The 25,662-nt window shown below is 33.4% G+C and overlaps 1 pseudogene; it reads right to left on the bottom strand.

Moving 5' to 3' along the window:
• The window catches only part of LOC149564832 (oxysterol-binding protein-related protein 4B-like), a 145,625-nt pseudogene that overhangs the window by 11,199 nt on the left and 108,764 nt on the right, over positions 1-25,662 (bottom strand).

Below are 25,662 nucleotides of genomic sequence, written 5' to 3'. Positions count from 1 at the left end.
AAGTTAATTATTCCTTATATAATATTCATCATATATTATATATCTCATATATAATATAATTTATCTGATAGAATTATAACATTAACAATGACTTTTGTGCATTTGTTGTTGAAGATTTTTGTGTTTTCATTAAACCCTACCAATAATAAAAACAAGAAAGGATCTAAGATGTTGGTTTGAGAAGTCGATTGGAAGGTGTTGGGACTCAAAATTGAAGTCCTAATTTTGAGTACCATTCTAAAAATCCAGCCCTATAAGCACTTTTTAATGCATTTGTACCTGACTATCTTTTTGAATCCTAAGAGGTGTTTAATTTTTATAACACCTTTTATTCAACATATCCATGTATTCCATGAAGATAAATTACCATTCCAAACCATTCAGTGAAGTTTTGTTTTGAGCAGTGTTCAAATCTGTATTTTTTCATAAATGTCAAACAGTGACAGAAGGCATAGTTTTCATTTGAATATCTCACACCCAATAATGTTTCATGACTTGATACTTTTGGAGTGTTTATTATGCCTATCAAAGAACCTATGGTTCAAATTTCAAGTCATTTCAACATGTTTTGACTAGTTTTTTAATCTCTCAAATTTGGTCATTTATTGTTGTCATGGTGATGTAAATTACTTACAATTCTAGGAGGCCTTGTTTGACTTGTTATAACTTTGACCTAGTTGACCAAAATGAAAAAATTCCTTTTGAATTATATTCTAGAGATTAGACATGAATTATGTTTCAATTTTGAGCTTATGACAAATCCATTTGATCAGTTTTCAAATGTGATTCCATATGCAATTCACAAAGTTCTACTAGTGTCATAAAAAAGTAGATCGATTGGTAACCCTATTTAGGATGTCATAACTCTAAACCTATGATAGGTGAGATCAAATGGTTTGTACAATTGTATTATATTATGAAAATACTTCAAGTTTTCTAGTTTTCAAATCTTGACACATCCATCTACACACTTTCTAAGGTTCATTCTATTTGTGAAAAATGCTTTTATGCCATTGTTTCTAGTTCTAAAATTTCAAGTAGCCCACTTTGACCACTCGCCAAATTTGCTCAGTTATTTTTCATGAGCCCAAATCCTAGATTTATACTCTCCTCATGATAGTAAACTAATACCCTAGTTTTTGTACCCCCAAGTGTTTCTTTGACCTATTTTCAAAGTCCAAACTAAATGTGTTTTATTATTTTCTAACATGTTTTCTTGCAAGCAGTTTTGAGAAGGACAATTTGATGATCAATATCTTTTGACTGAATTCTTTTCATCATACAAGATTTGGCAAGGTGCAAGAATGTGGAATAGAGAAGAAGTGTGCAAGGTTTTAGAACTCAATCAAGTGTTTTGGTCAATTTTTAAGGTCAATTAGAGGACCCCTTGACATGAAATTGGAAGTTGGCGAAAAAAAGTCAAATTGAGTTTTAATGGATGAATTAGTGGTAAAAATTGATTTCATTCAGTACCAAGTGTTCATTAGATTATTTTGAGATGTCAGGTGTTTGAGTTCAATTTCTTTTTAGCCAGATCCACTTTGGGGCCCAACCTATTTTAGTGGATTGACTAGGAATTGGTTTAAAAAGGGATGTTGTAGTGATTTTACTTATTATGATTCTTTGATGTACACACTTATGTTTGAAGTTCAAATGGGATGTAGGGAATGAATGTACAAAATTTTTTCTTATCAAGTTGATATTTGACCTATATGTTTTCATATAACAAAAAATATTAGGGATAACATCCTAAATGGGAAATAGTGTAGTATTAGGTAAAAGTGGAGTATGCATTTGAGGATTTAATATTAAATGGAAATGAATAAAGATGGCTCATCCTAAGGTGTTTTCCTCCATATTAGATTCATCATATTTACAGATTGGTTCAATAAGGTGGGCTTTGGCTATGGTTGTATTTTCGAATTACTCCCCAGCTCCATAGGTGAAGGGAAGATCTTAAGGATTACCATCTCTATTATATCTTACATGGATCTTTTTCTGTTAACCTATTCTTATCTTAATGAAATAAAATATTAGTGGGAAAGAGTTGTGCTAAAATGTGAGAATATAGTCTAAAAACCTTTTGATAATTTTGTTATAACTATACATTAGAAATGAGATGGAAGAGGTACTTCTAGAGGTGTTCTAGTCATAGTAGGGGCATGTCATTTTGTAGCAGAGGCCACAATCCTTTGACTTAGAATTGGAAAATGCCAAGACTTTGAGAAAAGACATTCCCATGTTGGAGGCCTCACTCATGACAAAGACCTAATAACCATTAAAGGAAAGAAGAAGAAGTTTTTGGGCTACGAACAACCCTAGCTACCATTGGCTTGATCTGCTACTATCCACATTCAAAGTGACATTTGAATGCCACCACCAAGGAGAATTTAAATTTCAAGAGGCATTGGAGAAAGTTTTCCATGTTTTTGAAGGCTTGTAGGCACATTTTTGAATGGGCAGAAAGAGGTCTTGAAATTCACAGTTAACTTTCACATTACATAGGAGTATATGCCTCTAGGGATGTGTGCAAAACATTCACTAGCAGATCTTGAGCTCCCAAATCCCCTTGCCTATCATAGATTTTTTTATTTCCTATATCATATTTTTTAATGATAATGTGAAAATAATGGATAGTCATAGCAAGATCAAAGCCATTTCTTTTGAAGTTAAAGGACCAAGTATTTGATTCATTCAATGAAGTTTTTATTTTCTCTATTTTTGGATTATCATGGCTAGAAATATCATCAATAGAGGATGATTGAAACTCTTTTCCTTCCCTACCTTAGTTGGAAGATAAATTAGATTGGGGGGATGTTCCCTAAGATTCCATAAATTAGTGAAGGTTTTTGTATCGAGAGTATACACAAGTTAGAGTTTTTCTAAATCAAAAAATATTGACACCAGTGGAGTAAATTTCTCTAATGCATAAATCCCACATTCACTATGGTGAGAGCTTTCATTGTATTTTTATATGCAAGTGCTTTTAATTTAAGTGTCAAAAGCTTTCCACTTTAAGACATAAGTGCAACCATCTCCCACGGGTCCCAAGCTATTGGGGAAATATGAAGAAATTTTGAACAAAAATATCACCCAAGAGGATGACATCAACTAATGATGTAGACCCAGTAACCAACTAAAATGTGACATGTGGTAGAGATGACCTAGACTTGGCATAGATTTTGAGGTGGCCACATCAGCAAGGAGTGACACATGGCACAAGGTCCCTATGTCACCAGTGACATGGTGGACCCAAGATCCCATAACAACATAATGACCAAGTACTATGTAGTAGATCTAGTGACATGGTGGTGATGACATATCACATATTACGAGGTAGGTGATAGGGTGATGATATGGATAGAGGTACCACATGTCATGACATTTCTATGTCACAATGATATGGCAAGGTGTTGAGGTGTCATGCGACATACCGACACAATCAAGAAGTGACATGTGGTGCCCTAGTGGAGGACTTGTCCATAGGATGCTAACAAGGTAGTATAGACTAGTAGCAGTGTGACACGTGGTGCCCAAGTGGCAAAGGGGAATGACATGTTAGGTGGTGGTGCAAAAGGCCAACCAATCAAAGCATGAAACATGTCAAGCTTGGTCAAACCCAGTTTGACACAGAGGAAATTCAAGAGGAAAATTTTCAAAAAAAATAAAAATTAATATTTTATTATTTTTTCCTTCTGAAATCACATGCAAAAGTAACTTCATATTTTAATCTATAGTTTAAAGTTTAGGTCAAAATTAAATATTTTCTAAAATGCAAATTAGAAAACCATGCCAGGATCCTATTTTTTATTTTGAGATTCTAGGCATTTATGGTAAGAAAATGTAGCCCTCTTATATATTACTAGAACTAAGAGAGAACAAACTTTCCATTTTTGGAGTTTGTTTATATACATGAAACCACTAGTTCAAGTTATACAAGGTTTTGTCTCAGGTATTCATTTTTCAGTTTCATTTAGTTAGGGTAGTTCAAATTTGATGTATAATGAAATGATGAACTAGGTGAATCCTAGAGGCAATAAAAATGTAGTTAAGGGTGGTTTTTCTCACATCTAAATTAGTTTGATGAAGGTATTATCCGCATTTCAGATGCATTTTAAATATTTTGGTAAAGTAAGGGTTTTCATCATTAAGGAAGAGTATTTCCAAGTTTTTTACAAATTATGATGAGAATCATATCATATTTCAACTATAGAAAGGTGAGAGATGCATTGCAACAATAACGAATGAAGATTCAAGTGGAAACTTGTCACTTCAAGATTAGATCCAATATTTCATTCTTTTCCTATATATCTCTCTTTTTGATTCATTGTGAGGGTTCCAATCTTGAGTTTTCACAATATTGACTAGGGTTCCAATTTTTGAAATGTTTTCATGACTATGATAGCATTCTCTTCAACATATTCCTCTTGTATGAACAATAGTAGTTATGCTAATATAGATAGTTATGGTCTATTTAGTGGTTTTATGAGTTGTTTACATGCATCTTGAATGTATAGTTTCAAGGAAATGAATAAAAATGAGCAAGAATCTTCTTAGTTTCATTCTGATTCTCATCTCTCATCTCTTGAATCTGCAATGTTTTGAGGTTTAGGGACAAAGAACTTAGACCCATTTCCTTCCCCATACAATTGTATGTTTGTTATGTTCTGTTGTTGGAATGAAGAGCCAAGTAAATGCTTGATGTATTTGATAGGGTGGTTGGTTATTTGAGTAGGATATTTCATGAGAATGAGGTCTCTATGAATACTAATGTCTAATTCACAAAGTGATAAGATAGATCTGATATCTTGATGTATGGAATATGTCAATGGTATCATAGATATATATGTGTGATTCATGGAATTTCCCAATAGATAAGGCACTAACCAGGTATAAGATTAACTTGTTCTTACTATTGCATATTTAGGGATTTTCTGAAATCGACATTATAATCATCCATTTCTATTTTTGTTTAAGAGCTGAAATGATGCCTTCACTTAGATTATCAATTTCTTAGGTCTTGTCATTAGCTATTTCATGTTTATGATATTTTCATAAGTACATAAGATATAAGGATTAAATCTACTTTGTTTAGATTCAGTCTATGCTTTGAATATTGGTACCATATGAAGAATCTAATAGGTCCACCCACCTAGGCTTAGAAGAGCCTAAACTTGAAGAAGGGTCTAGCCTTATAGTTGGCCTAGTGTTTGAAAGGATACATTGCAGATGGGAAGTAGCCACCCTAGATGTATTTTTTTCTCATTGGGGTAATTTGAAACCATAATTTCAAAACACCAAAAAAATGGCAACTCTAGTGGGGAAGTATTGAATATGAAAGAGAAATTCAATACGGTTGAAAGAAAGGCATGTGCAAAGTTTTCTATAGCAGTAAGGTCATGAAGTGTTTTCCATTACTTTTCTAAATGGTCATGCACCCTAGTAAAGTTTTATCCATTTGCAGCAATAGCTTTGAAGGTTGAGTGTAAATTATATTGTTAACAGACTTCACCTTCAATTAGTTTAGCCAGATTTTTTTTTCAAAGTGCTATTGTAAAATTAGAGTCAAGAATGAACACAAGTTTTTTTTTCTATTTTTCAAGTTTGTAAATCTAAATTAGTGGTTTGATAATTTTCATTTATCGTACATTTGAAGTTTTGGTTCAGATTTTTTAGGTGACAAATTATGTTTCATTTCTCACATGCATGAGCGGCGACTCTAAATCTCTATACTAGTATTTCCCTAGTCGATTTCATTGCAATATTTGGAAGGACTTTCACTTTGTATGAGTAAGTATGGAGCTTTTAATAGTTTCTTGAAAAGGAAATTTAAGTTCTTGATAAGTTTTAAAGTGTTGTTGCATTATTTGTTATAAGAAAAATAATTGTTAAAAGTAAATCACAAGAATGATTTCTTTATCCTCTTTCAAGGAGGTGGTGGCTCTACATAGTTTTGATTAGTGGTGTGAAGGAATTTCAGTCTTGCACCTATGCCAAATTAGTAGATCTAAGTTTAGCATTAGAACTTGAGGTATTTTGATTTTCATGTTTCTCTTTCATGGAAGTCAAGTGTTAAAATGGCTGCCTCTATTCAGTAATTTTTAGCACTAGGATAAAGAGGTAGAAAGTTTGTTTCAAGATGGAATCAGATTTCAGATCTAAAATTAGTTTACCAAGTCATGAAGATGTGTTTGTAGATACTGTAGAGATAAGAAAAGAACCTTTTTATTAGATTGTCAGCTTCATAAGAAACATGGTTAGAAGTGTTCAAGGTCTAAGAGATTATTAGATTTATGTAAAGTTCAAATTAGCACTCATGGAGTTGCATTTTGATTTAAGACCTAAGGAATCTTCCTAGCCTATTATTGCCTTGGATGTCTTTATTTCTAAATTAGTTAACTGGCCAACACATTTAAGATTACAAAAGCTTGTGCCAATTGAAGAATATGTTAAGAAGATGGAAAGAGTTTTGTATGACAATAGAATTCATGTTGAGTCTTCTAATGATGATGGTAAATGTGTTGAATGTCAAAATGAATGTAATGAATCCATAGAGAAAGAAAAATTGTCTTCCAAATGTGAAGAGAAGGATTCAAATGTTAATGAATCAGAAGATTGCAGTTAGCATGAGGAATATGGATATGAAAGTGAAAATGAATCTTATTATAGTGAATATGAAGTTGAGGAATAATATAACAGCAATGGAGGTAGTTCTTTGCATGATGATAATGAATGTTGTAATCATTCTAATGTTCAAGATTTTTATACTAATGATTTCACTATTGTAAGTTCTTCATGTCATCCAGATGATAATCACAACTAGGAGAAGATTTGTGAGGCAGTCTCTTGAGCCTTGATGAAATTTTAGTTTTGTTGGCTCATTATTTTGAAAAGCATCTAAGTTTTTCTAAGGATGCTCATATTTTCTGTTGTAATGTTTTTTCATTTAGTCAAGTTACTTCCCCAAAGTTTGATGTGGGAAGAGATATAGAATCTGTTGGAGTTTGAAAACTACTAAACAAAAAAGTGTTCAATACTAGAATGATAACACACATATAACCTAAGGATCAGCTAATTCCTATTATCAGCTACATGAATAAACCATTTGGACCCAATTTCAACAAAACCATTGGTGGTTTCCTACAATTTAGGCTCTGCAAAACCAAGGTGGCTATACCTAGGGATGATTCTAATGCAAACTGTTGTGTACAGATTCTTTTAGTTTGATTTTGATTCTCATTGATTACCCATTAACACATGAGCAGTTTACTTTACTTCTTTTAATGTTCTCAAACTTGTATGAATCCCTTATTAGCAGATCTAGTAATCTTCTTGGAAATAGCAGCTACCTAAGACTTAGAGAATAGATATAAACAACTATTGACAAGCATTTATAACTTTAAATAAAATTGAATGAAAAATGATTTTGATTTTATAATTGGTTTGATATGCAGCAGGATAATTTATCCTTGTTCACTTCTGACTTATATGACCAGTGCCTTATCTATTGGGTAGAAAATTGACTATTGGTGGAAGATCTAATTCAAATAACTTGTAAATGAATTAATCAGCTGTAATCACCCATTTCCATTCTTATGAAATATCCTTTCTATAAACTCATAAACCCTACTGACTCATTGAAGTATTTATATAATTCCTTGAATTAAAAGAAACTATGATATCAGTATACAACTCATCTAGATTGAATTTAGCCAAATTAAGCCTTATTTAAAATAACCTCAAAATAGACAAACCCATAAAAAAGGAGACAAAAATTGATGACACAAATATAGTGTAAATACCCCTTTGTATTATCCTTTTAGATGACTAATACAATGACCAATAGAAACCAATTGAAAACCCAAAATAGATTGTCTTTTCTGTCATTTCACTATGTTATCAAAGAGTACAATCAAGGGTAAAACCAAAACACCTACATACTATTGGACCAACTGAATGTACTTTTCTTGAGGAACACAAAAATTCTACAAGTTTCAAACCATCACATTGCCTTGAAAACTCACTTATATAAGGATGAGTTGCAACAAGAAAAGGGCAAATGTGATTGATAGGTGTCCTTTTACAAAAATGAATATACTACCCCTTTACAAAAATATTCGGATACCTTAACTCAAAAAGAAAAAATAGAAACAACTGTATATGATAGCTAGAGCATAAAATCTTTAACTTTGTCTTTTTCTCTAACTGCCCCATGTTGGTAAAGCTTTGATGTCTATGATCAGTTTCCAAACAAATCCTTCTCTTTTGGTGGGCCATTCACATTCCTTGACTATTGTTAGTTCATCAATAGTTTTCTGCCACCTGGCATTAGTAATCACCCTTCCTTCTATGGTAAACCTATTCATTTTAGTTTCAACCTTGAATAGGGTATCAATTAGTTCATTCCAAAGACACTCATCAATACTATCTTGGAAAATGGATACCACTTGTGGCAAGTCTATAATGTGATCAAAAGAACTAGACCACTCATTAAAATTCTTTATTTTTTCATCAAAATTAATAACAGAAATAATTAAAGAATAGAAACCATTTGTCGACACTTTCATTTTTCTTTGAATTACTGCCAGCTTCCCTATGAAGATTTGCAATAAGTCTTTCACTTTATCCTTACTTTCCTTCACAGTAATAACTTTATCTAGGAGATCTGGCTTCTTGGCTAACAAGGGTATCAACCTATCAAAGAATTGTATATATGGCCCCCATTGTTGAAAAATAGGCTCAAGCCATCTAATTGCATCCTTGCATACCTATTCTACAAATTGTAAATTGATGAATGCATTATAAGCATCTTGAGATATTCTTTTCAGAATGCTTATTCTATGATTTAATACATTTATCAAAGCATTTTTCTTGGTGGCACTCTTATATTGGGAAACTCCTATTTCCACACTAATCATAGGCATTGGCACTATTACCCTTATAGGTATTTCTTTTGTTTGGTCCTCTACTTCTACATTGTGCCTCTTTTCTTCCTCTTGCCTTAGTGCATGCTCTGCCTCTATTACTATCTCGAGTTTTTCTTTGAGGGATATTATTTCTTTTTCCAGATTTTTAATTTTCTCCTCCAACTCTTCTATTCTTTGCTTCTATACATGGCTCATTTTGAGCTCTTCTTCATACAAATTTTTAATGTCAAGGCATTCATTGCACATTGCAGCTAGCTTCTCTTCAATTTCATCAACCTTTTCCCAGTAGTGCTCTCAAATTTCCATACAATTGTATTGCCCTATGTACTCTCCTCTATATCCATCATTTTGGGCTTCTTAGTGTCAGGGGCTACACTCCATACTACTAGGGTTTTTGTGTCTACATTAAAACCTGACCATCTTTTAAAACCTTCACTGCTAGTGGCTTCATAACTAATGGCCTTGTCTTGTCTTCTCATTTGATCTAGAACAAAGGCCTTCTCAATATCCCAATGTGGTATTAGAATAATACCACTCCTATGTACCAACTCCCTAGCTTCTATAGTAGTCATTGTTTCACTCTCAAGATCATAAGCCAATAATTTTTCAACTAATTCCTTATTCTTCTCTGGATCCTCCCCTGGCATGAGATTCAATGTGAGCTCATTTTGTTTAATTTTATAAAGAAAACTTTTAAACTTTGATGATTTAATGAAATCATTATCTTCCATGAATTTTTCAAATCGAATGAACCTATCATCCACTCTTGATGCTGCAACTTGAAGATTAGTAGAGGCCTGCCTTGCTTCTATAGTTCTTTGGTGTAAATAATTTTGCCTAATATCAGCAAAATACTCGCTACTCCCTAACATTACTTGTAGGGCTCTGCTTACCACCTTTTCTAGGATGTGCATTGTCTTTTGTCTCTTATTTCCTTTTGGCACCCAACTTGAAGCTGATGGTTGCTCCTCTTCTAACTCAATTTCCAATTGTGTATCTGGCTTAGGGGATTCTCTATTTATAATGGATTCCTCTCCCTCTAGCTCTTGTAGAATTAGTGACATAATTTGGTAAAAATAATCCACCATTCTTCTCAAGTTATTAAGATATGGAATCTCTATATAGAAACCCTTAAAATCAGGGTTGGTCCTCTTCAAAGCCTCCTCTACTCTCCTTGTCTCCTCATATTTCTTTAATAACTCATCTGCCTCCCCTGTTGCTACTATGTTGTCAATTAGGTCCTCTACAAGGATTTTCTTTCTTGGAGGAAGAATTTATCCCCTAATGGCCTTGACCTCATTGGTAAATTAATTTTCAAGGTCATACATCCTATAGTGCCCAGTAGCAAATTTGTATTGGCCTAAATACTCACTTAATTCCTGAAATGCATTCTTGCCTATTTCAAAATCTCCTACTTTAAAGGTTCTACAGAAAAAAGTAGGCTTGTGCAAAGAGGGAGGGATCATTTCTTTATTCATCAATAAAAATTGCCAAAAGAATTCAATAATAGCCAATCTAGGGGGTAAATATTTAGGTAGAAGATGAGGAGCTTGTAGCCATGCAAACACTCTGATTAAAGTGCACTCCTTAAAAAAAAGATACTCCCCCAATTATGATCTAATTTGGTTTTTTCATTTAAGAATGAGGGCCTAAGAAAAGTCCTCAAAACATTTGGTGCCCTAAAGAAAGTATGATCTAATTGCCTCATGATAGCAAAACTAAACAAATTAAAGAACACAAGGGCATTTTAATAATAAAAATCCTTATGCCAAATACTTGTCTTGAGTTGCACAGGTAACTCATCAAATTCATTAGAAGTTTGATCAATGAAGTCCCCACTGATGTATCCAATGTTTTTATATAGGATAAGGTGCATAAACAGTGAATAATGGTGGAACTTGAAGTCTTTCAACTCTCCCTTCTTTGCATAACAAATCTACATGTGTATATTGTCAATAATGAAGGCCACATAATCATACTCCTTATGGTGGAAAGGGTCTTGTCTATCACATGCCATCAAAAAAAGAGAACCATACACACAATCTTCTGCACCATCACTTCCCAACAGTTTATGCAAACAATAAACTGTGTTTTTGAAATAATTCTTAAACATACTCAAAGGTAGAAAATCTCCCACCTTTTTTGGAAGTAACCCTACCTTTTTTACCCTGTAAGGAATATGTGGCAACATAACATTGTTTACAAAATAGGTTTTATTCTAGTCAAACTTTCCCTCCAAATTTTCAATGTCAATAGGTACATCCATTTGTCCTATTAACCCAAAGGCTAAGCTTCAACAAAAGAAGTTCTATCCAATGTGCATAATACACTCCCATTATGCCTATGGAATGTTCTGGTTATTGGATTATAGGAATTCATTAGGGCCCTCAACAAATCAACATCAATGAATACTTTTGGAAATATCAATTTTTCTATGTTTCTCTTCCATGGGTTACACACTGACACATTTTCTGTTTTGTTTTGATAAAAGTACATAAAAAGATCATAACAAGTCACTCTAGGGCATTCAACATCTCAAACAAAAACATATGGGTCTCTGAGAATATGGTCATTCGCAAAAATTACATTCGATGATCTTAGGAGAATTTTCAACCAATCCTTATCATGCTTATTTGGTTTTGCTGATCCTTGTCTTCTTCTTAGTCTTAGTAGTAGATTTTTTCCTTTCTCCTTCAGGTTTGACCTCTACAACATCGTCACCCTCCTCTTCAACTTCAACTTCCTCTTCATGCATCTCTTCAACTTCTTTGTCAGCCATGTTCTCTTCAAATTATATTTTGAATTCTTTCATAGTATCATAGAACACACAAAGCTTTATAACTTTCAAATTTTAGAATGGACCAGAAAAAAAAGCTTCTTTATAGTGGAAAATATGCTGACATTCAATCAAATCTTTGATATTTTAATCATTCAACTAATATCTTTTTAAATAAATTCAGCATGCATGAGCTTTAAAACTGTTAATGCAAGTTGTCAGCAAAGTATATCAACCACAAATTCCAATTTGTGTGTACTTTTAAATGCTTTATTTTACTTGGCTATGGCAATTTTATCCTTTTTTCTTACTTGGTATGACACATCAGTAGCTTTCCTTCCAAAATCTTGTCTCCCATTCTTATGCTGATTCAAACCTTCAATATTCGTAACACCAAAAATGCCCTTGATGAGTCTCTACGATCACTCAAAGATGCTTCAGCATACCCTAATTGTAAGAACATAATGATGTCTTGGTACTGTATTAAAAATCCCTTTTACATTCTTACAATACCCTTTACTTTGTATGACCTTAAACCTTTTCACTTGATACTTCCATTTCTACGATTTAGGCTTTCATCGTAAAAGCATAAAACCCATATCTTCTTCACCTTTTACGCCTATATGCAACCCTTTATACCACAACATCAAAAAACTTCTCAACCAACACCTTCACTATTATGATTTAACCACTCCTCGTATGAGCATAAAAAACCCTTGTTAAGACTTTCTCTTTACCCTTTATGCTCACACCTAGATGTATCAGCGAAAACCCTAAAAATTTCTTCTACGTTGCTCCACTTACTTCATTACTTGGGACACTGTAAGACTTCAAAATTAATATTTTGATCATACGCTTTTATCTTCACCCGTATCATCAAAATATCTTTAGCTTTCTTTTACTAATTCTTTACACCTTTATGGGTTACCTTTACCTCGTATGCTCAGAGAGCATTCTCAAATGATAGCCTGCTTCTACATTTACCCTTTCTCATGAAAGTGTAAAGCCCTTTTCTTTATTTCCTTTATTTATCATTTTATGCTTATACACTAAAAATAAACTTGTAACCACAAAGAAAGGATAAAACAACCCTTTGCTCATACATTTACCTTGCAAGCATAAGGACGTAATGAAAAAACTTCTTTTTCCACCTATCAATGACCCATATCTAATCTAATTTTTTTTTTTTTTTAAAACATCATTGTTGATTTTGCGCACATGCAGAATATAGAACTTAAGTTATAAGCCACACGAGCTGGGCTCATCTGACATAGATGTCATGTCTTCATCCGATTTTCTTGCACTAGGTCCTGTCTGACACTTCAATAGGTCCCACTTGGTACTTTTACTGCTAGAACAAGGCTTTACAATTGTTTGTAAGCTCAAAAATGTATACACGTAAACACATTTGAACCTTACTTTCATTCTTACAAAATCCTTTTACTCGTAGAACAATAAAAAATTTCATGCACTCTTTCAGATCAAGCTTTATGCCATGTCAAGATAGCATGCCCTTACACTATCCATTGAAATGTATATGCGTAAATCATAACTCAATACCTCTCCACCCTTTTGCTCAAACTGCTTACTTGTAAGCCTGTAATAAGAGAAAATGAAATAGACCTTTACACTTATTTGCTTTAAGACCATTCATATAATTGGGAAGCCTCTTGACACACCATTCTGCTATTACAAAAAACAAAAGCGTATCCCCGTAGAACATGAAATCTTTTATGCTGCTATGTTGCATTATGAAACACGACCACAAAAACAAAAGAAAAATGGTACTCTACTCTTACTTGAAACCATACACAATAAGATTGTAAAGGATGAAATTTAAAAACTTTACGAATCTTTTTCAAAAAATTTAAAGGAAATCTAGGGTTTTTCAAACTTAGGGTATTTTCATGGCTGCATTAAGGGACAAACCTTGAGAATTTAATAGAGTTTGACAACACATGAAATAAGGCATGACTAGGGTAACCTAAAAATTTAAAGAAAATGAGGAATGAAGACCCTAATGTACTTAATTCAAAAACCTGAATGATTTTTCACCAAAATTTCAGAGTTGTTCTACACTGTGAAAAATCAGACCAGCAGTGGTTCTATTTGGGGATGATAGGCTACTTGAGTCTATGCAAGAATTCAGAATCTATGGGAGAGAAAACCACATACTTGGTGCAAAAATGATAGCTTCTTCAAAGAGCACAAAGCAACACATAGAAACAAGAAAGTAGACTACACAGGGCTATTTACAATGATTTACAAAATATACAAAAATGTACAAAAACACCAAGAAACCCTAAAACTACTATTCATGGAAAATAGATACTTCAAGAAAAGTATCTCTTCATGAATTGTCCATGAACTAGCAATTCAAGAATACTTCTAGTTAAATCCTTCAGAAAATATGAATCTTCTCCATTTCTATCACAAATTTTATATGGACCAAACTAGATTGGGTCAAATTTACCATGCTTTCCTTTATCTTCCAATCTAGCATTCCACATCAGTACCATGTCTCCTATTTTAAACTTTCTCTCAATGGCCTTTTTATCATATAAGTGCTTCATGTATGATTGGAATCTCTTCTTGTCTCTTCTAACTATTTAATGTCATCCATTCTGAGTTGCATCTCATCAATGATATCATCTTCATATAGTTGAATGAATTTATACATCTCCCTTAGATTATTTTGGGAAAGTCTAGCTTGTATACCATAAACCAAGTGAAATGGGGCACAACCAATGGCCTTTTTTATAGTAAGCCTATCAGCCCATAGGGCTAATGTCAATTTTGAATCCCATGCCTTCTTGTTTTCCCCCAAAATCCTCTTGATAATCTTTAGTATACTCTTATTGCTAGATTCTGCCTGACCATTCCCTTGAGGATGATAAGGTGAAGATGTATATTCTGTAATGCCATATTTTTTGCAAAACTCTTTATATTCATTAGATCTGAAACACATAGCATTATCAGTTATTATTTTCTATGGGCAAAAAAAATAGTTATAATATTATTTAAGATGAAATTGATCACCACTTCACTTATTGCATTCTTGGTAGGGATGGCTTCAACCCATTTAGTGAAGTAATTAGTTGCCACCAAAATCCAAGAATGTCCACCACTAGATTTGTTTGAGATTTCACCTATGAAATCAATTCCCCACTATTGAAATGGTGCTTGTACTTCTACAGGTCTTAATGGTAAATTCCCAAAAAAATTCAACTTTCCACTGAACCTTTGACAGGTATCATAGGTCTTAACTAATTCATGAGCATCCTTGAAAAGTGTTGGCCACCAAAAACTAGGTCTAAAGACTTTTTGGGCTGTGGTTTTAGCCATGTAATGACCTCCACACACATCTTCATGCATATCTATCAAAATTCTTGCAGCCTCAATTTCATCTACACATTTCAAAAGTACTCCTTCCATGTCTCTCCACCATAACTGTCCTTGCACTATGATATACCTTATAGCCTAAAACTTCAAAGCTCTTTTTTGATTTTCTGTTAATTCTAGTGGGGACTTCATATTTTGCAAATAATAAATCACATCCTTGTACCAATTAGAGTTGTCCATATCATAGATGTATTCTCTGCAATTATCATCCAATTGATTAATTTGGTTTACCTCTAGATTTTCTTCTGTCATCAAATTGGCCAAACCTTGACCTCTGAACAATTTAGTAATTTGGATGTCAATGTTGAATTCTTGTATTCTATTGATCCACCTACACCTCCTGCTAGATACCTCTTGTTGTGAGAAAATGTCTTTCACAATAATATTAGGGACAAAAGAAATAACTGTAGCCCCCATTAAATAACATATGAAGGCCTTCACTCCTTTGACCAATGCATATGCCTATTTTTCATTAATATCATACTTTAGCTCGGCTACTTGCAATGACTTGCTAAAGAATGCAATTGGTTGTTCATAACCTTCTTCATTTTTTTGTAATAGTACTACAGCAATAGTGTGGAATGAGGCAAAAGAAAATATATGCATTGGTTTGTCATAATCAGGAACTCTAAGAATAGGAGCATCTTTAATAGCTTGCTTAATTTTTTGAAATGCAATACTAGGTTCATCATCCCATTTTATCTCAGATCCTTTCTTTAGCATTCTTGATATGGGCCTACTAATCTCTACAAAATTTGTCACAAATCTCCTAAGAAAGTTGATTTGTCCAAAAAATGACTAGATGCCTTTGACACTCTTGGCTTTTTGAATCTTATATTTTGCTTCCACCCTTTCAGGGTCAATCCTCACTCCATGCATGCCAACTAGATGTCCTAACAATTTTCCTTCAGCGACACCAAAGTTACATTTCCTTGGATTTAAAGATATTCCATATTTAAGGGCTCTGATAAATACATTTTCTAAGTGCATGCAATGATCATTTTCATCCTTGGAGTAAGCAGTAAGGTCATCTTGATACACAACCAAAAATTTGTCAATAATATCAGCAAAAGCCACATCCATGGCCCTTTGGAAAGTAGCTCCAGCATTAGTAAGCCCAAAAGGCATTCTGACATAAACATATGTACCCCATGGAATGGTGAAAGCAGTCTTAAACTATTCTGAATCTTTGACAACCACTTGATTATATCCTAAAAACCCATCCATCATGGACATCAATTTTGAACCAGTGACCCTTTGCAACATGGCTTCCATATTGGGTAAACCATAATTATCTTTTAATGAAGATATGTTGAGATTCCTAAAATCAACACATAACCTTATATCTCCATTTTTCTTTCTTACTGGTACTAGATTGGATACCCAAGAAGAGTGTCTAATAGGCTTTATAATCCCAGCATCTTTTAACTTGATCAATTCTTCTTGCATTTTGGGAGCCAAGGTTGGATTTATTGGCCTTTGTTTTTGTCTGAAAGGCTTAGCATCTTGTTTCAAAGGGATTTCATGTTGAAAAAAATCTTCCCTATAGGCCTTTAGATCATCACACGACCATGCAAACACATGTCTATATGTCCTTAGCAGACCTATCAAACCTTGTCTTATCTTAGGAGACAATTTTTTACCAATATATACCTTCTTAGGGGTTTCTTTAGTTCCCAAATTTATCTCCTCCAAATCCTTAGCATTATATTTACTAGTATCCATTTGAGATCTATCATCATTGTCAAAAATAGTTTCTAGGACAACTAAACCTTTTGTATTTTGTTTGTTTTTAATTGCACAACTTCTTGACCAAAAACGTTATATTTTCCATCTATGTTTTCTACATATGTTGCACAATCAATTTCTTGCCCTGATAACATATATTCACAATTCAAAAACCTTAAAATATCTTTATCATCCTCAAATACTTGCCAATTTTGGACATTTTTAGGAATGGAAGGCCTGATCTAAGTTTCAATTTTAGACATACCAGCAAATGTAATATCATTAGGTTTTATTGCTATATTTTCTAGTAAATCCACCATCTTATTGTTAGATATGTCCTTCCAAATTATCCCAAATGCATCAAAGCACTCAATCATGTCCCATACTACATTTCTATATTGCTTTAACCCTTTATTCTTTGACACAAACATTTCTCACCTTGGATATAATTAGCTCAGAATCCCCTATTACATGTGCACATTTTATCCCATGCTTATGAACTAGTCTAAGTCTTAACAACAAAGCCTCATATTTTGCTATGTTATTAGTATAGGGGAAATTCAATGTGAAAGAAAATTTGTAAGTTACCCCAGTAGGAGAAACTAATAAAATACCTACACTTGCTCCATCTTTGCAATAAGCACCATCAAAGAACATGACCCATAAGTCACCTTTATCTGACTTTGTATCAACTTCCATTTCTATCTGAGATTTTTGCTTGATTTTCTTCAAAGTTAGGACCTCAGCTCTAAATGCATTTACATCTGTATCCACAAAATTTGTCATATCATCCTCAACTTCCTCTACTATCATATATATTCTTTTTGGTTCTCTATTAATCTTTACAAAATTTCCATCAAAATTAAAAGTAGAAAATGATAGGTCACATTGTAAACTTCCTCCCATGGTAGCACTCCAATTTCTAGATAACAACATGTCATATTGAGGTGGTATGTCAACAACCAATATGCTCATAGTGAGCTCTTTATTTGGACATGTTGTCAATCTATAGGGCAAGGCACTAATAGTGCCTATGGGTGTAACTTCCCTTTTATCCATGGCACAACATCTTCCTTGAGTAGTGTCAACCTTTAGACCTAATTCTTTCATTATCTCAAAAGGCATACCAGTACTAAAAGCACCAAAATCAATCATACAATTCTTTAATGTCTTACCATTCACTAAGATGCTTAAGAAAAATGGTTCAACATTTCCCATTCATTGATAGAGTTATCCAAAAACATTTGAGGAATCTGAGACACAACCATTTTAGTGTCCTATTCCTTCACCTTTTCCTTTTTCACTCTTTTAGGAACATGATTTTCATTACATTCTTGACTTACCTTTATAGAAATATTCCCCAACCATGCTATGGCTTTATCTCGGTGCTCTGGGATTCTTAGTAACTCAAACAAAGGAACCTTAATATTAATCTGAGACAAAAAAAAAAACATATCTATAGAAGAATAAAAAAGGTTATCATTATTCACATTCCCTTTCTCATCATTATTACTCAAAGTGTTCAAGGGATTATGATGATTCTTATCTTTCTCAGTGACATTCTGTGATATCTTCCCATTTCTTTTCTTGGAGACATTATTTGAGCACTCTATATCCCCAGGGTTGTCCCCTCTCCTTGGTTCTCATTTTTTATTTGCAAATTTACCCTTCACAATAGGGGACTCTTTAGGTTTTACAATTTCCCCTTTCTTATCGTTAGTCCCCCTTATGAAAATATTAGCTACCTTATTCCCCTCATTTCCTTGAACCATACTTCTAGTTTGAACCTGAGCCACCATATTAGCAATGATTTGGTCAATTTCTTCTCTAGAGGGTTTTCTCAAGGTCACTTCTACTTTTGAACCTACCATGTTACACACATTATCCTCAACATCACTTTCATTAGAAAATACTTGCTATTGATTGACACTATGAAAACATCTCTGATCATTTACATCTCTGTCACAACCTTCATTGTTAGAAAAATGTGAATCAAACATGGTACATCCTACATCATCATTAGTTTCCTCTTATTCTTGACATCTCTCCACTATATTTTAATTTCCAAGAAATGACAAGGCTACCGCACAATATTCAAGGACATGATGTAATTAATAAGCAGAACACCATGTAGGTTCAACAATGAATTCATGATCATCTACCAAATTTATAGAGTTTTTGGATAAAGGATCTGGGGTCACTTTGTTATTGGTGTTCTTGGGGGGAGGAACATTAGGCTGACCATCCTTCTAAGTAGTGTTATAAGGGAAATTCTGCAATCCATTTTTTCTACTAAAATTTGATTAGACCCTATTTTTAGTAGGGTTCCTATCATTCTTTACCTAACGAAGATTCAAACCTTTTATAGCATTTAAAATTTGACTCATTTCACTAGGCTCTTAATTTTTCCCTCTAGTAGCTTTATGTTGTTCTTTTTTATTTCCCTTATTCCCAAATAACCTAAGATCATCTCTTTTCCTTTCTAACCTCCCTAAAATCCTTAAGTTATTTTCTATATTAATAGCAATTTTGAAAGCATCTCTTAAAGTCCTAGGCTCCTTATCCCTAAGATGGTATGTCATTTTACCATCAAAAGTATTTAGATAAGTAATCAGACATACCTTGTCATCAATTCACATGGCTTGCATTAGCTTGTACATCCTTTTTTGGAATCTGGTGTTAAATTCAGTGACAAACTCATTAGGCAATCTCTTAATATTATTGAATTCACTCAAAATATAACTCTGATTTTTCTTGTCACCATATTGCTCCTTGAAACAATATTGAATATCTTTCCAATCAATAATAGATAATTTAGGGAGTCTCTTGAACCATTCTCTAGCATCGTCAGTTAGTGACTGCACAAACAACTTCATAATGACATCTTCAGCTTCAACCTCATAACCACTCATCATATCAAGAAAACTCCTCAAATGGTCCTCACAAGAGATAGCATTATTTCCATCAAATTTAGGCAATAGTTTTATCATTTCTTGTGGTATAGGATTAGGAAAACTAGGGATCCTATAAAAACATATTTTCCTATAAGCTTCTAAGTGGACAGGTCTCCTTTGTACATCAATGTTAAGCCAATTAGCACTATCTTTCTTATTATTACTCATAGTCTTACTAGTGCTAGCATCACCAATAGATTTGTTGAGATCTACTTTCTGTGAAGATGAAGACAGGAAAGAAAAGGGTACCTTCGTAGAATTCTAATTTGCATCATTAGATCCATCATTATCTTTAGGCAGAGCTGCAGATTTCCTCTTGATATTTTTGAAGAATTTGATCTTATTGTTCATTTTAGCTATAGTAGCCTCATTTTCTGCAATCTCCAATCTCTTAGCTAAAGCATCCTTATATTTTCTTCTCTTTTCCAATTCAATATTAGAGAATGACATAGAATCATGGATCTGAACTGTCTTTACTAGGTCATTGATCTTAACGCCAATCTCATTTTGTTTTCCTTTGTCCTTAACCCCTACAATAGGTTCCACATTCTTTATTCTATTGTTATCAACTTCTAGAGTACTATAGTTCTTAACTTGCTATATCATAGGTCCCTCTAGATTCATTTTATGAGTTTCCAACAAATTTTTCTCTTGCCTCCTAAGTTGTTCAACTTGTCCCACAATCTCAGGCTGCCATGCACTAGTTGCTATCTCATTTTTCTTCTTTAGAGTAGCAATTCATCCAAGTAATTCTTTTTTTTTCTTCATAGTTCTTCGTAATCACTTCTTCCCTTTCCTTTTGAAATCTCCTATTTATAGCTTCTTACTTAGCAAGCTGTGCTTTCAAATTTTCATTCTCATTAGGATCAGAAATAGTGAACTCAAACCCAGATGTTTTCTCATTGTTAAAAATTTTAGGTTCTAAGGGTCTAGGTCTAACCTTTTCAAGGGAATAATCTAACATAAAAGGGTTTATACTACACTATAAAAGATTATTACTAGTCCCACCCTCAAGACTAAATACATATGGTTGCACAATCTTCTCCTAGCATATCATTTTAGGGGTATTATAGAAATCATCATCAGAAAAAACTGGATGAGATCTCAGACCTTTGGAGAAAGGCACTTTTTCAACATCAGAATGGTGAGCATTATCTTTACCTACTACTTGCTCCTATGAATAGATTCCTTTCTACATCTAGTTTCCATTCACAACCCAATTCTGTCTTCCTCTAGGAGGGAGACCAGTTTGTAATTTAATGGCTAGGTTTTTCCTCACATTTTCTTGTGTATTTCTTTTATTCTCCATAATTTGGGACAACAATTTTATTAATTTTGACATTGGTTAAAACCTTTTGAGTTTCCACCCACTCTATTAGAATGGGAAAAAGAACTGAACAAATGATAAATCCTTTAGTGACAATCTCAAGCAAAATGTATACAAATTCCAAATCCACAGGAAATTTTAGCATAAAAATCTGCAACTCTACCCAAGGGGAGATAGATCTCTAATAATTCACTATTTATTACAACACTAAGTGTAAACTCCCTAGTAGAGTCACCATTTTGTTGGAGTTTGAAAACTAATCAACAAAAAAATGTTCAATACCAGAATGATAACACTTATATAACCTAAGGATCAACTAATTCCTATTATCAGCTACATGAATAAACCTTTTGGACCCAACTTCAACAAAACCATTGCTAGTCTCCTACTCTTTAGGCTCTACAAAACCAAGGTTGGTATACCTAGGGATGATTCAAACAAAAACTGCTATGTAAAGATTATTTTAGTTTCATTCTGATGCTCATCTATTACCCATTAACACATGAGCAGTTTACTTTACTTCTTTTAATGTTCTCAAACTTGTATGAATCCCTTATTAGTAGATTTGGTCATCTTTCTCCTTGAATTTACAAATATTCTTGGAAATAGCAGCTACCTAAGACTCAGAGAATAGATATAAATGAGTATTGACCAGCATTTATAACTTTAAACACAATTGAATGAAAAATGATTTTGATTTTATAATTGTTTGATATGCAGCAACAGAATTTATCCTTGTTCACTTCTGACTTATATGACCAGTGCCTTATCCATTGGGCAAAAAATTAACTATTGGTGGGAGATCTAATTCAAATAACTTGTAAATGAATTAATCAATTGTAATCACCCATTTCCATTCTTATGAAATATCCTTTCTATAAACTCATAAACCCTACTAACTCATTGAAGCATTTATATAATTACTTGAATTAAAGCAACTGTGATATCAGCATACAACCCATCTAGATTGCATTCAACAAAATTAAACCTCATTTAAAATGACTTCAAAGTAGACAAACCCATAAAAAAGGAGAAAAAAAATAATGACACAAATATAGTGTAAATACCCCTTTGTATTATCCTTTCAGATGACTAATAAAATGACCAATAGAAACCAATAGGAAACCTAGAATAGATTACCTTTTTTGTCATTTCGGTATGTTATCAGAGAGTATAATTGGGGGCAAACTCAAAACACCTGCATACTATTAGAGTGACTGAATGTACTTTTCTTGAGGAACACAAAAATTCTACAAGTTTTGAACCATCACATTGCCTTCAAAACTCACTTATGTAGGCATGAGTTGCACCAAGCAAAGGGAAAATTTGATTGAGAGGTGTCCTTTTACAAAAATGAACATACTACCCCTTTACAAAAACATCCGAACAACTTAACTAAAAAAGAAACAATAGAAACAACTGCAGATTGCAGTTGGAGCATAAAATCTTTAACTTTCTCTTTTTCTATAATTGCTCCCTATTGGTAAAGCTTTGATTTCTGTGATCACTTCCCAAACAAATACTTCTCTTTTGGTGGGCCATTCACATTCCTTGACTGTTGTTAGTTCATCAACAATTTTCTACCACCTGGCATCAGTAATCACCCTTCCTTCTATGGTAAACCTATTCATTTCAATTTCAACCTTCAATAGGGTATCAATTAGTTCATTGAAATGATATTCATCATTACTATCTTGAAAAATGGATACCACTTGTGGAAAGTCTATAATGTGATCAAAAGAACTAGACCACTCATTAAAATCCTGTATTTTGTCATCAAAATTAATAATAGAAAGAATTAAAGAATAGAAGCGATTTGTCAACACTTTCGTTTTTCTTTGAATTACTGTTAGCTTCTCTGTGAAGATTTGAAATAAGTCTTTCACTTTATCCATACCTTCCTTCATAGTAATAACTTTATCTAGGAGATCTAGCTTCTTGGCTAACAAGGGTATCAACTTGTTAAAGAATTGCATATATGGCCCCCATTGTTGAAAAATAGGTTCAAGCCATCTAATTGCATCCTTGCATACCTGTTCTGTAGATTGTAGATTGATGAATGCATTATAAGCATCTTGAGATATTCTTTTCAAAATGCTTATTCTATGATTTAATACATTTATCAGAGCATTTTTCTTGGTGGCAATGTAAGATTGGGAAACTATTGTTTCCACACTAATCACCAGCACTGGCATTGTTACCCCTATAGGTATTTCTTCTATTTGGGCCTCTGCTTCTACATTGTGCCTCTTTTCTTCCTCTTGCCTTCGTGCATGTTCTGCCTTTGTTGCTATCTTGAGTTGTTCTTTGAGAGATATTATTTCTATTTCCAGATTTTTAATTTTCTTCTCCAACTCTTCTATTCTCTACTTTTGTACATGGCTCATTTTGAGCTCTTCTTCATACATCTTTCTAATGTCAAGGCATTCATTGCACATTGCAGCTAGCTTATCTTCAATTTCATCAACCTTTTCCTCAATCATGAGAGAAATTTTTTTAAGCAAACTAGAAATCACTTTCCTAGTAGTGCTCTCCAATGTCCACACAATCATATTGCCCTATGCAGTCTCCTCTATATCCATCATTTTTTGCTTCTTAGTGTTAGGGGCTACACTCCATACTACTAGGGTTTTTCTGTCTACATTAAAACCTGACCGTCTTTTAAAACCTTCACTACTAGTGGCTTCATAACTGATGGCCTTGTCTTGTCTTCTCATTTGATCCAAAACAAAGGCCTTCTCAATATCCCAATGTGGTATTAGAATCATAACACTCCTATGTACCATCTCCCTGGTTTCTGTAGTAATCATTATTTCACTCTCAGGATCATAAGCTAATAGTTTTTCAACTAATTCCCTATTCTTCTCTAGATCCTCTCTTGGCATGAGACTCAATTTGAGCTCATTTTGTTTAATTTTATAAAGAAAACTTTTAAACTCTGATGATTTAATGAAATCATCATCTTCCATGAATTTTTCAAATTGAATGAGCTTGTCAACCAATCTTGATGTTGTAACTTGAAGATCTATAGAGGCCTTCCCTGCTTCTATAGCCCTTTGGTGTAAATAATTTTGCCTAATATCAGTAAAATACTCACTATTCCTTGACATTGCTTGTAGGGCTCTACTAACCACCTTTTTTTGGATGTGCATTGTCTTTTGTCTCTTATTTCCTTTTGGCACCAAAGTTGAAGCTGATGGTTCCTCCTCTTCTAACTCAATTTCCAATTGTGTATCTAGCTCAAGGGATTCTCTATTTATAATGGCTTACTCTCCCTCTAGCTCTTGTGGCATTTGTGACATAATGTGGTCAAAATTATCCACCATTATTCTCAAGTTATTAGGATACAAAATCTCTATATAGAAACCCTTAAAATCAAGGTTGGTCCTCTTCAAAGCCTCCTCTACTCTCCTTGTCTCCTCATATTTCCTTAATAACTCATCTAGCTCCCCTGTTGCTACTATGTTGGAAATTAGGTCCTCTACAAGGATTGGCTTGTTTGGAGGTAGAATGTATTCCCTAATGGCCTTGACCTCATTAGTAATGTAATTATCAGGGTCATGCATCCTATAGGGCACAGTAGAAAATTTTTATTGGCCTAAATACTCAATTAATTCCTCAAATGCATTCTCACCCATTTCAAAATCTCCTACTTTAAAGGTTCTACAGACAAAATTAGTCTTGTGCAAAGAGGGAGGGATCATTTCTTTATTCATCAATAAAAATTGCCAAAAGAATTCAATAATAGCCAATCTAGAGGGTAAACATTTAGGTAGAAGATGAGGAGGTTGTGGGCATGCAAACACTCTGATTAAAGTGCACTCCTTAAACAAAAAGATACCCCCCCAGTTATGATCTAATTTGGTTTTTTCATCTAAGAATGAGGGAATAAGAAAAGTCTTCAAAACATTTGGTGCCCTAAAGAAAATATGATCTAATTGCCTCATGACAACAGAATTAAACAAATTAAAGAACACAAGGGCATTTGAATAATATAAATCCTTATGCCAAATACGTCCAGAGTTTCCTATGTAACTCACCAAATTCATTAGAAGTTTGATCAATGAAGTCCCCACTGATGTATCCAATGTTGTTATATAGGATAAGATGCATCAATAGTGAATAATGGTGGAACTTGAAGTCTTTCAACTCTCCCTTCTTTACATCACAAATCTGCATGTGTATATTGTCAATGATGAAGGCCACATAATCATACTCCTTATGGTGGAAAGGGTCCTGTATATCACATGCTATCAAAAAAAGAGAACCATACACATGATCTTCTGCACCATCACTTCCCAACACTTTATGCAACCCATACACTGTATTTTTGAAATAATTCTTAAACCTTCTTAGAGGTAGAAAATCTCCCACCTTTTTTGGAAGTAACCCTACCTTTTTTACCCTATAAGGAATATGTAGCAGCATAACATTGTTTACAATATAGGTTTTATTCTTGTCAAACTTTCCCTACAAATCTACAATGTCAATGGGTACATCCATTTTTCCTATTAACCCAAAGGCTTCAACAAAAGAAGTTATGTCCAA

The sequence above is a fragment of the Cupressus sempervirens genome, chromosome 3 (genome assembly GCF_028749045.1).
Source record: "Cupressus sempervirens isolate cs-2001-9-10 chromosome 3, ASM2874904v1, whole genome shotgun sequence".
In the NCBI taxonomy this organism is placed as follows: Eukaryota; Viridiplantae; Streptophyta; class Pinopsida; order Cupressales; family Cupressaceae; genus Cupressus; species Cupressus sempervirens.
This window is presented reverse-complemented; position numbering and strand designations above follow the sequence as displayed.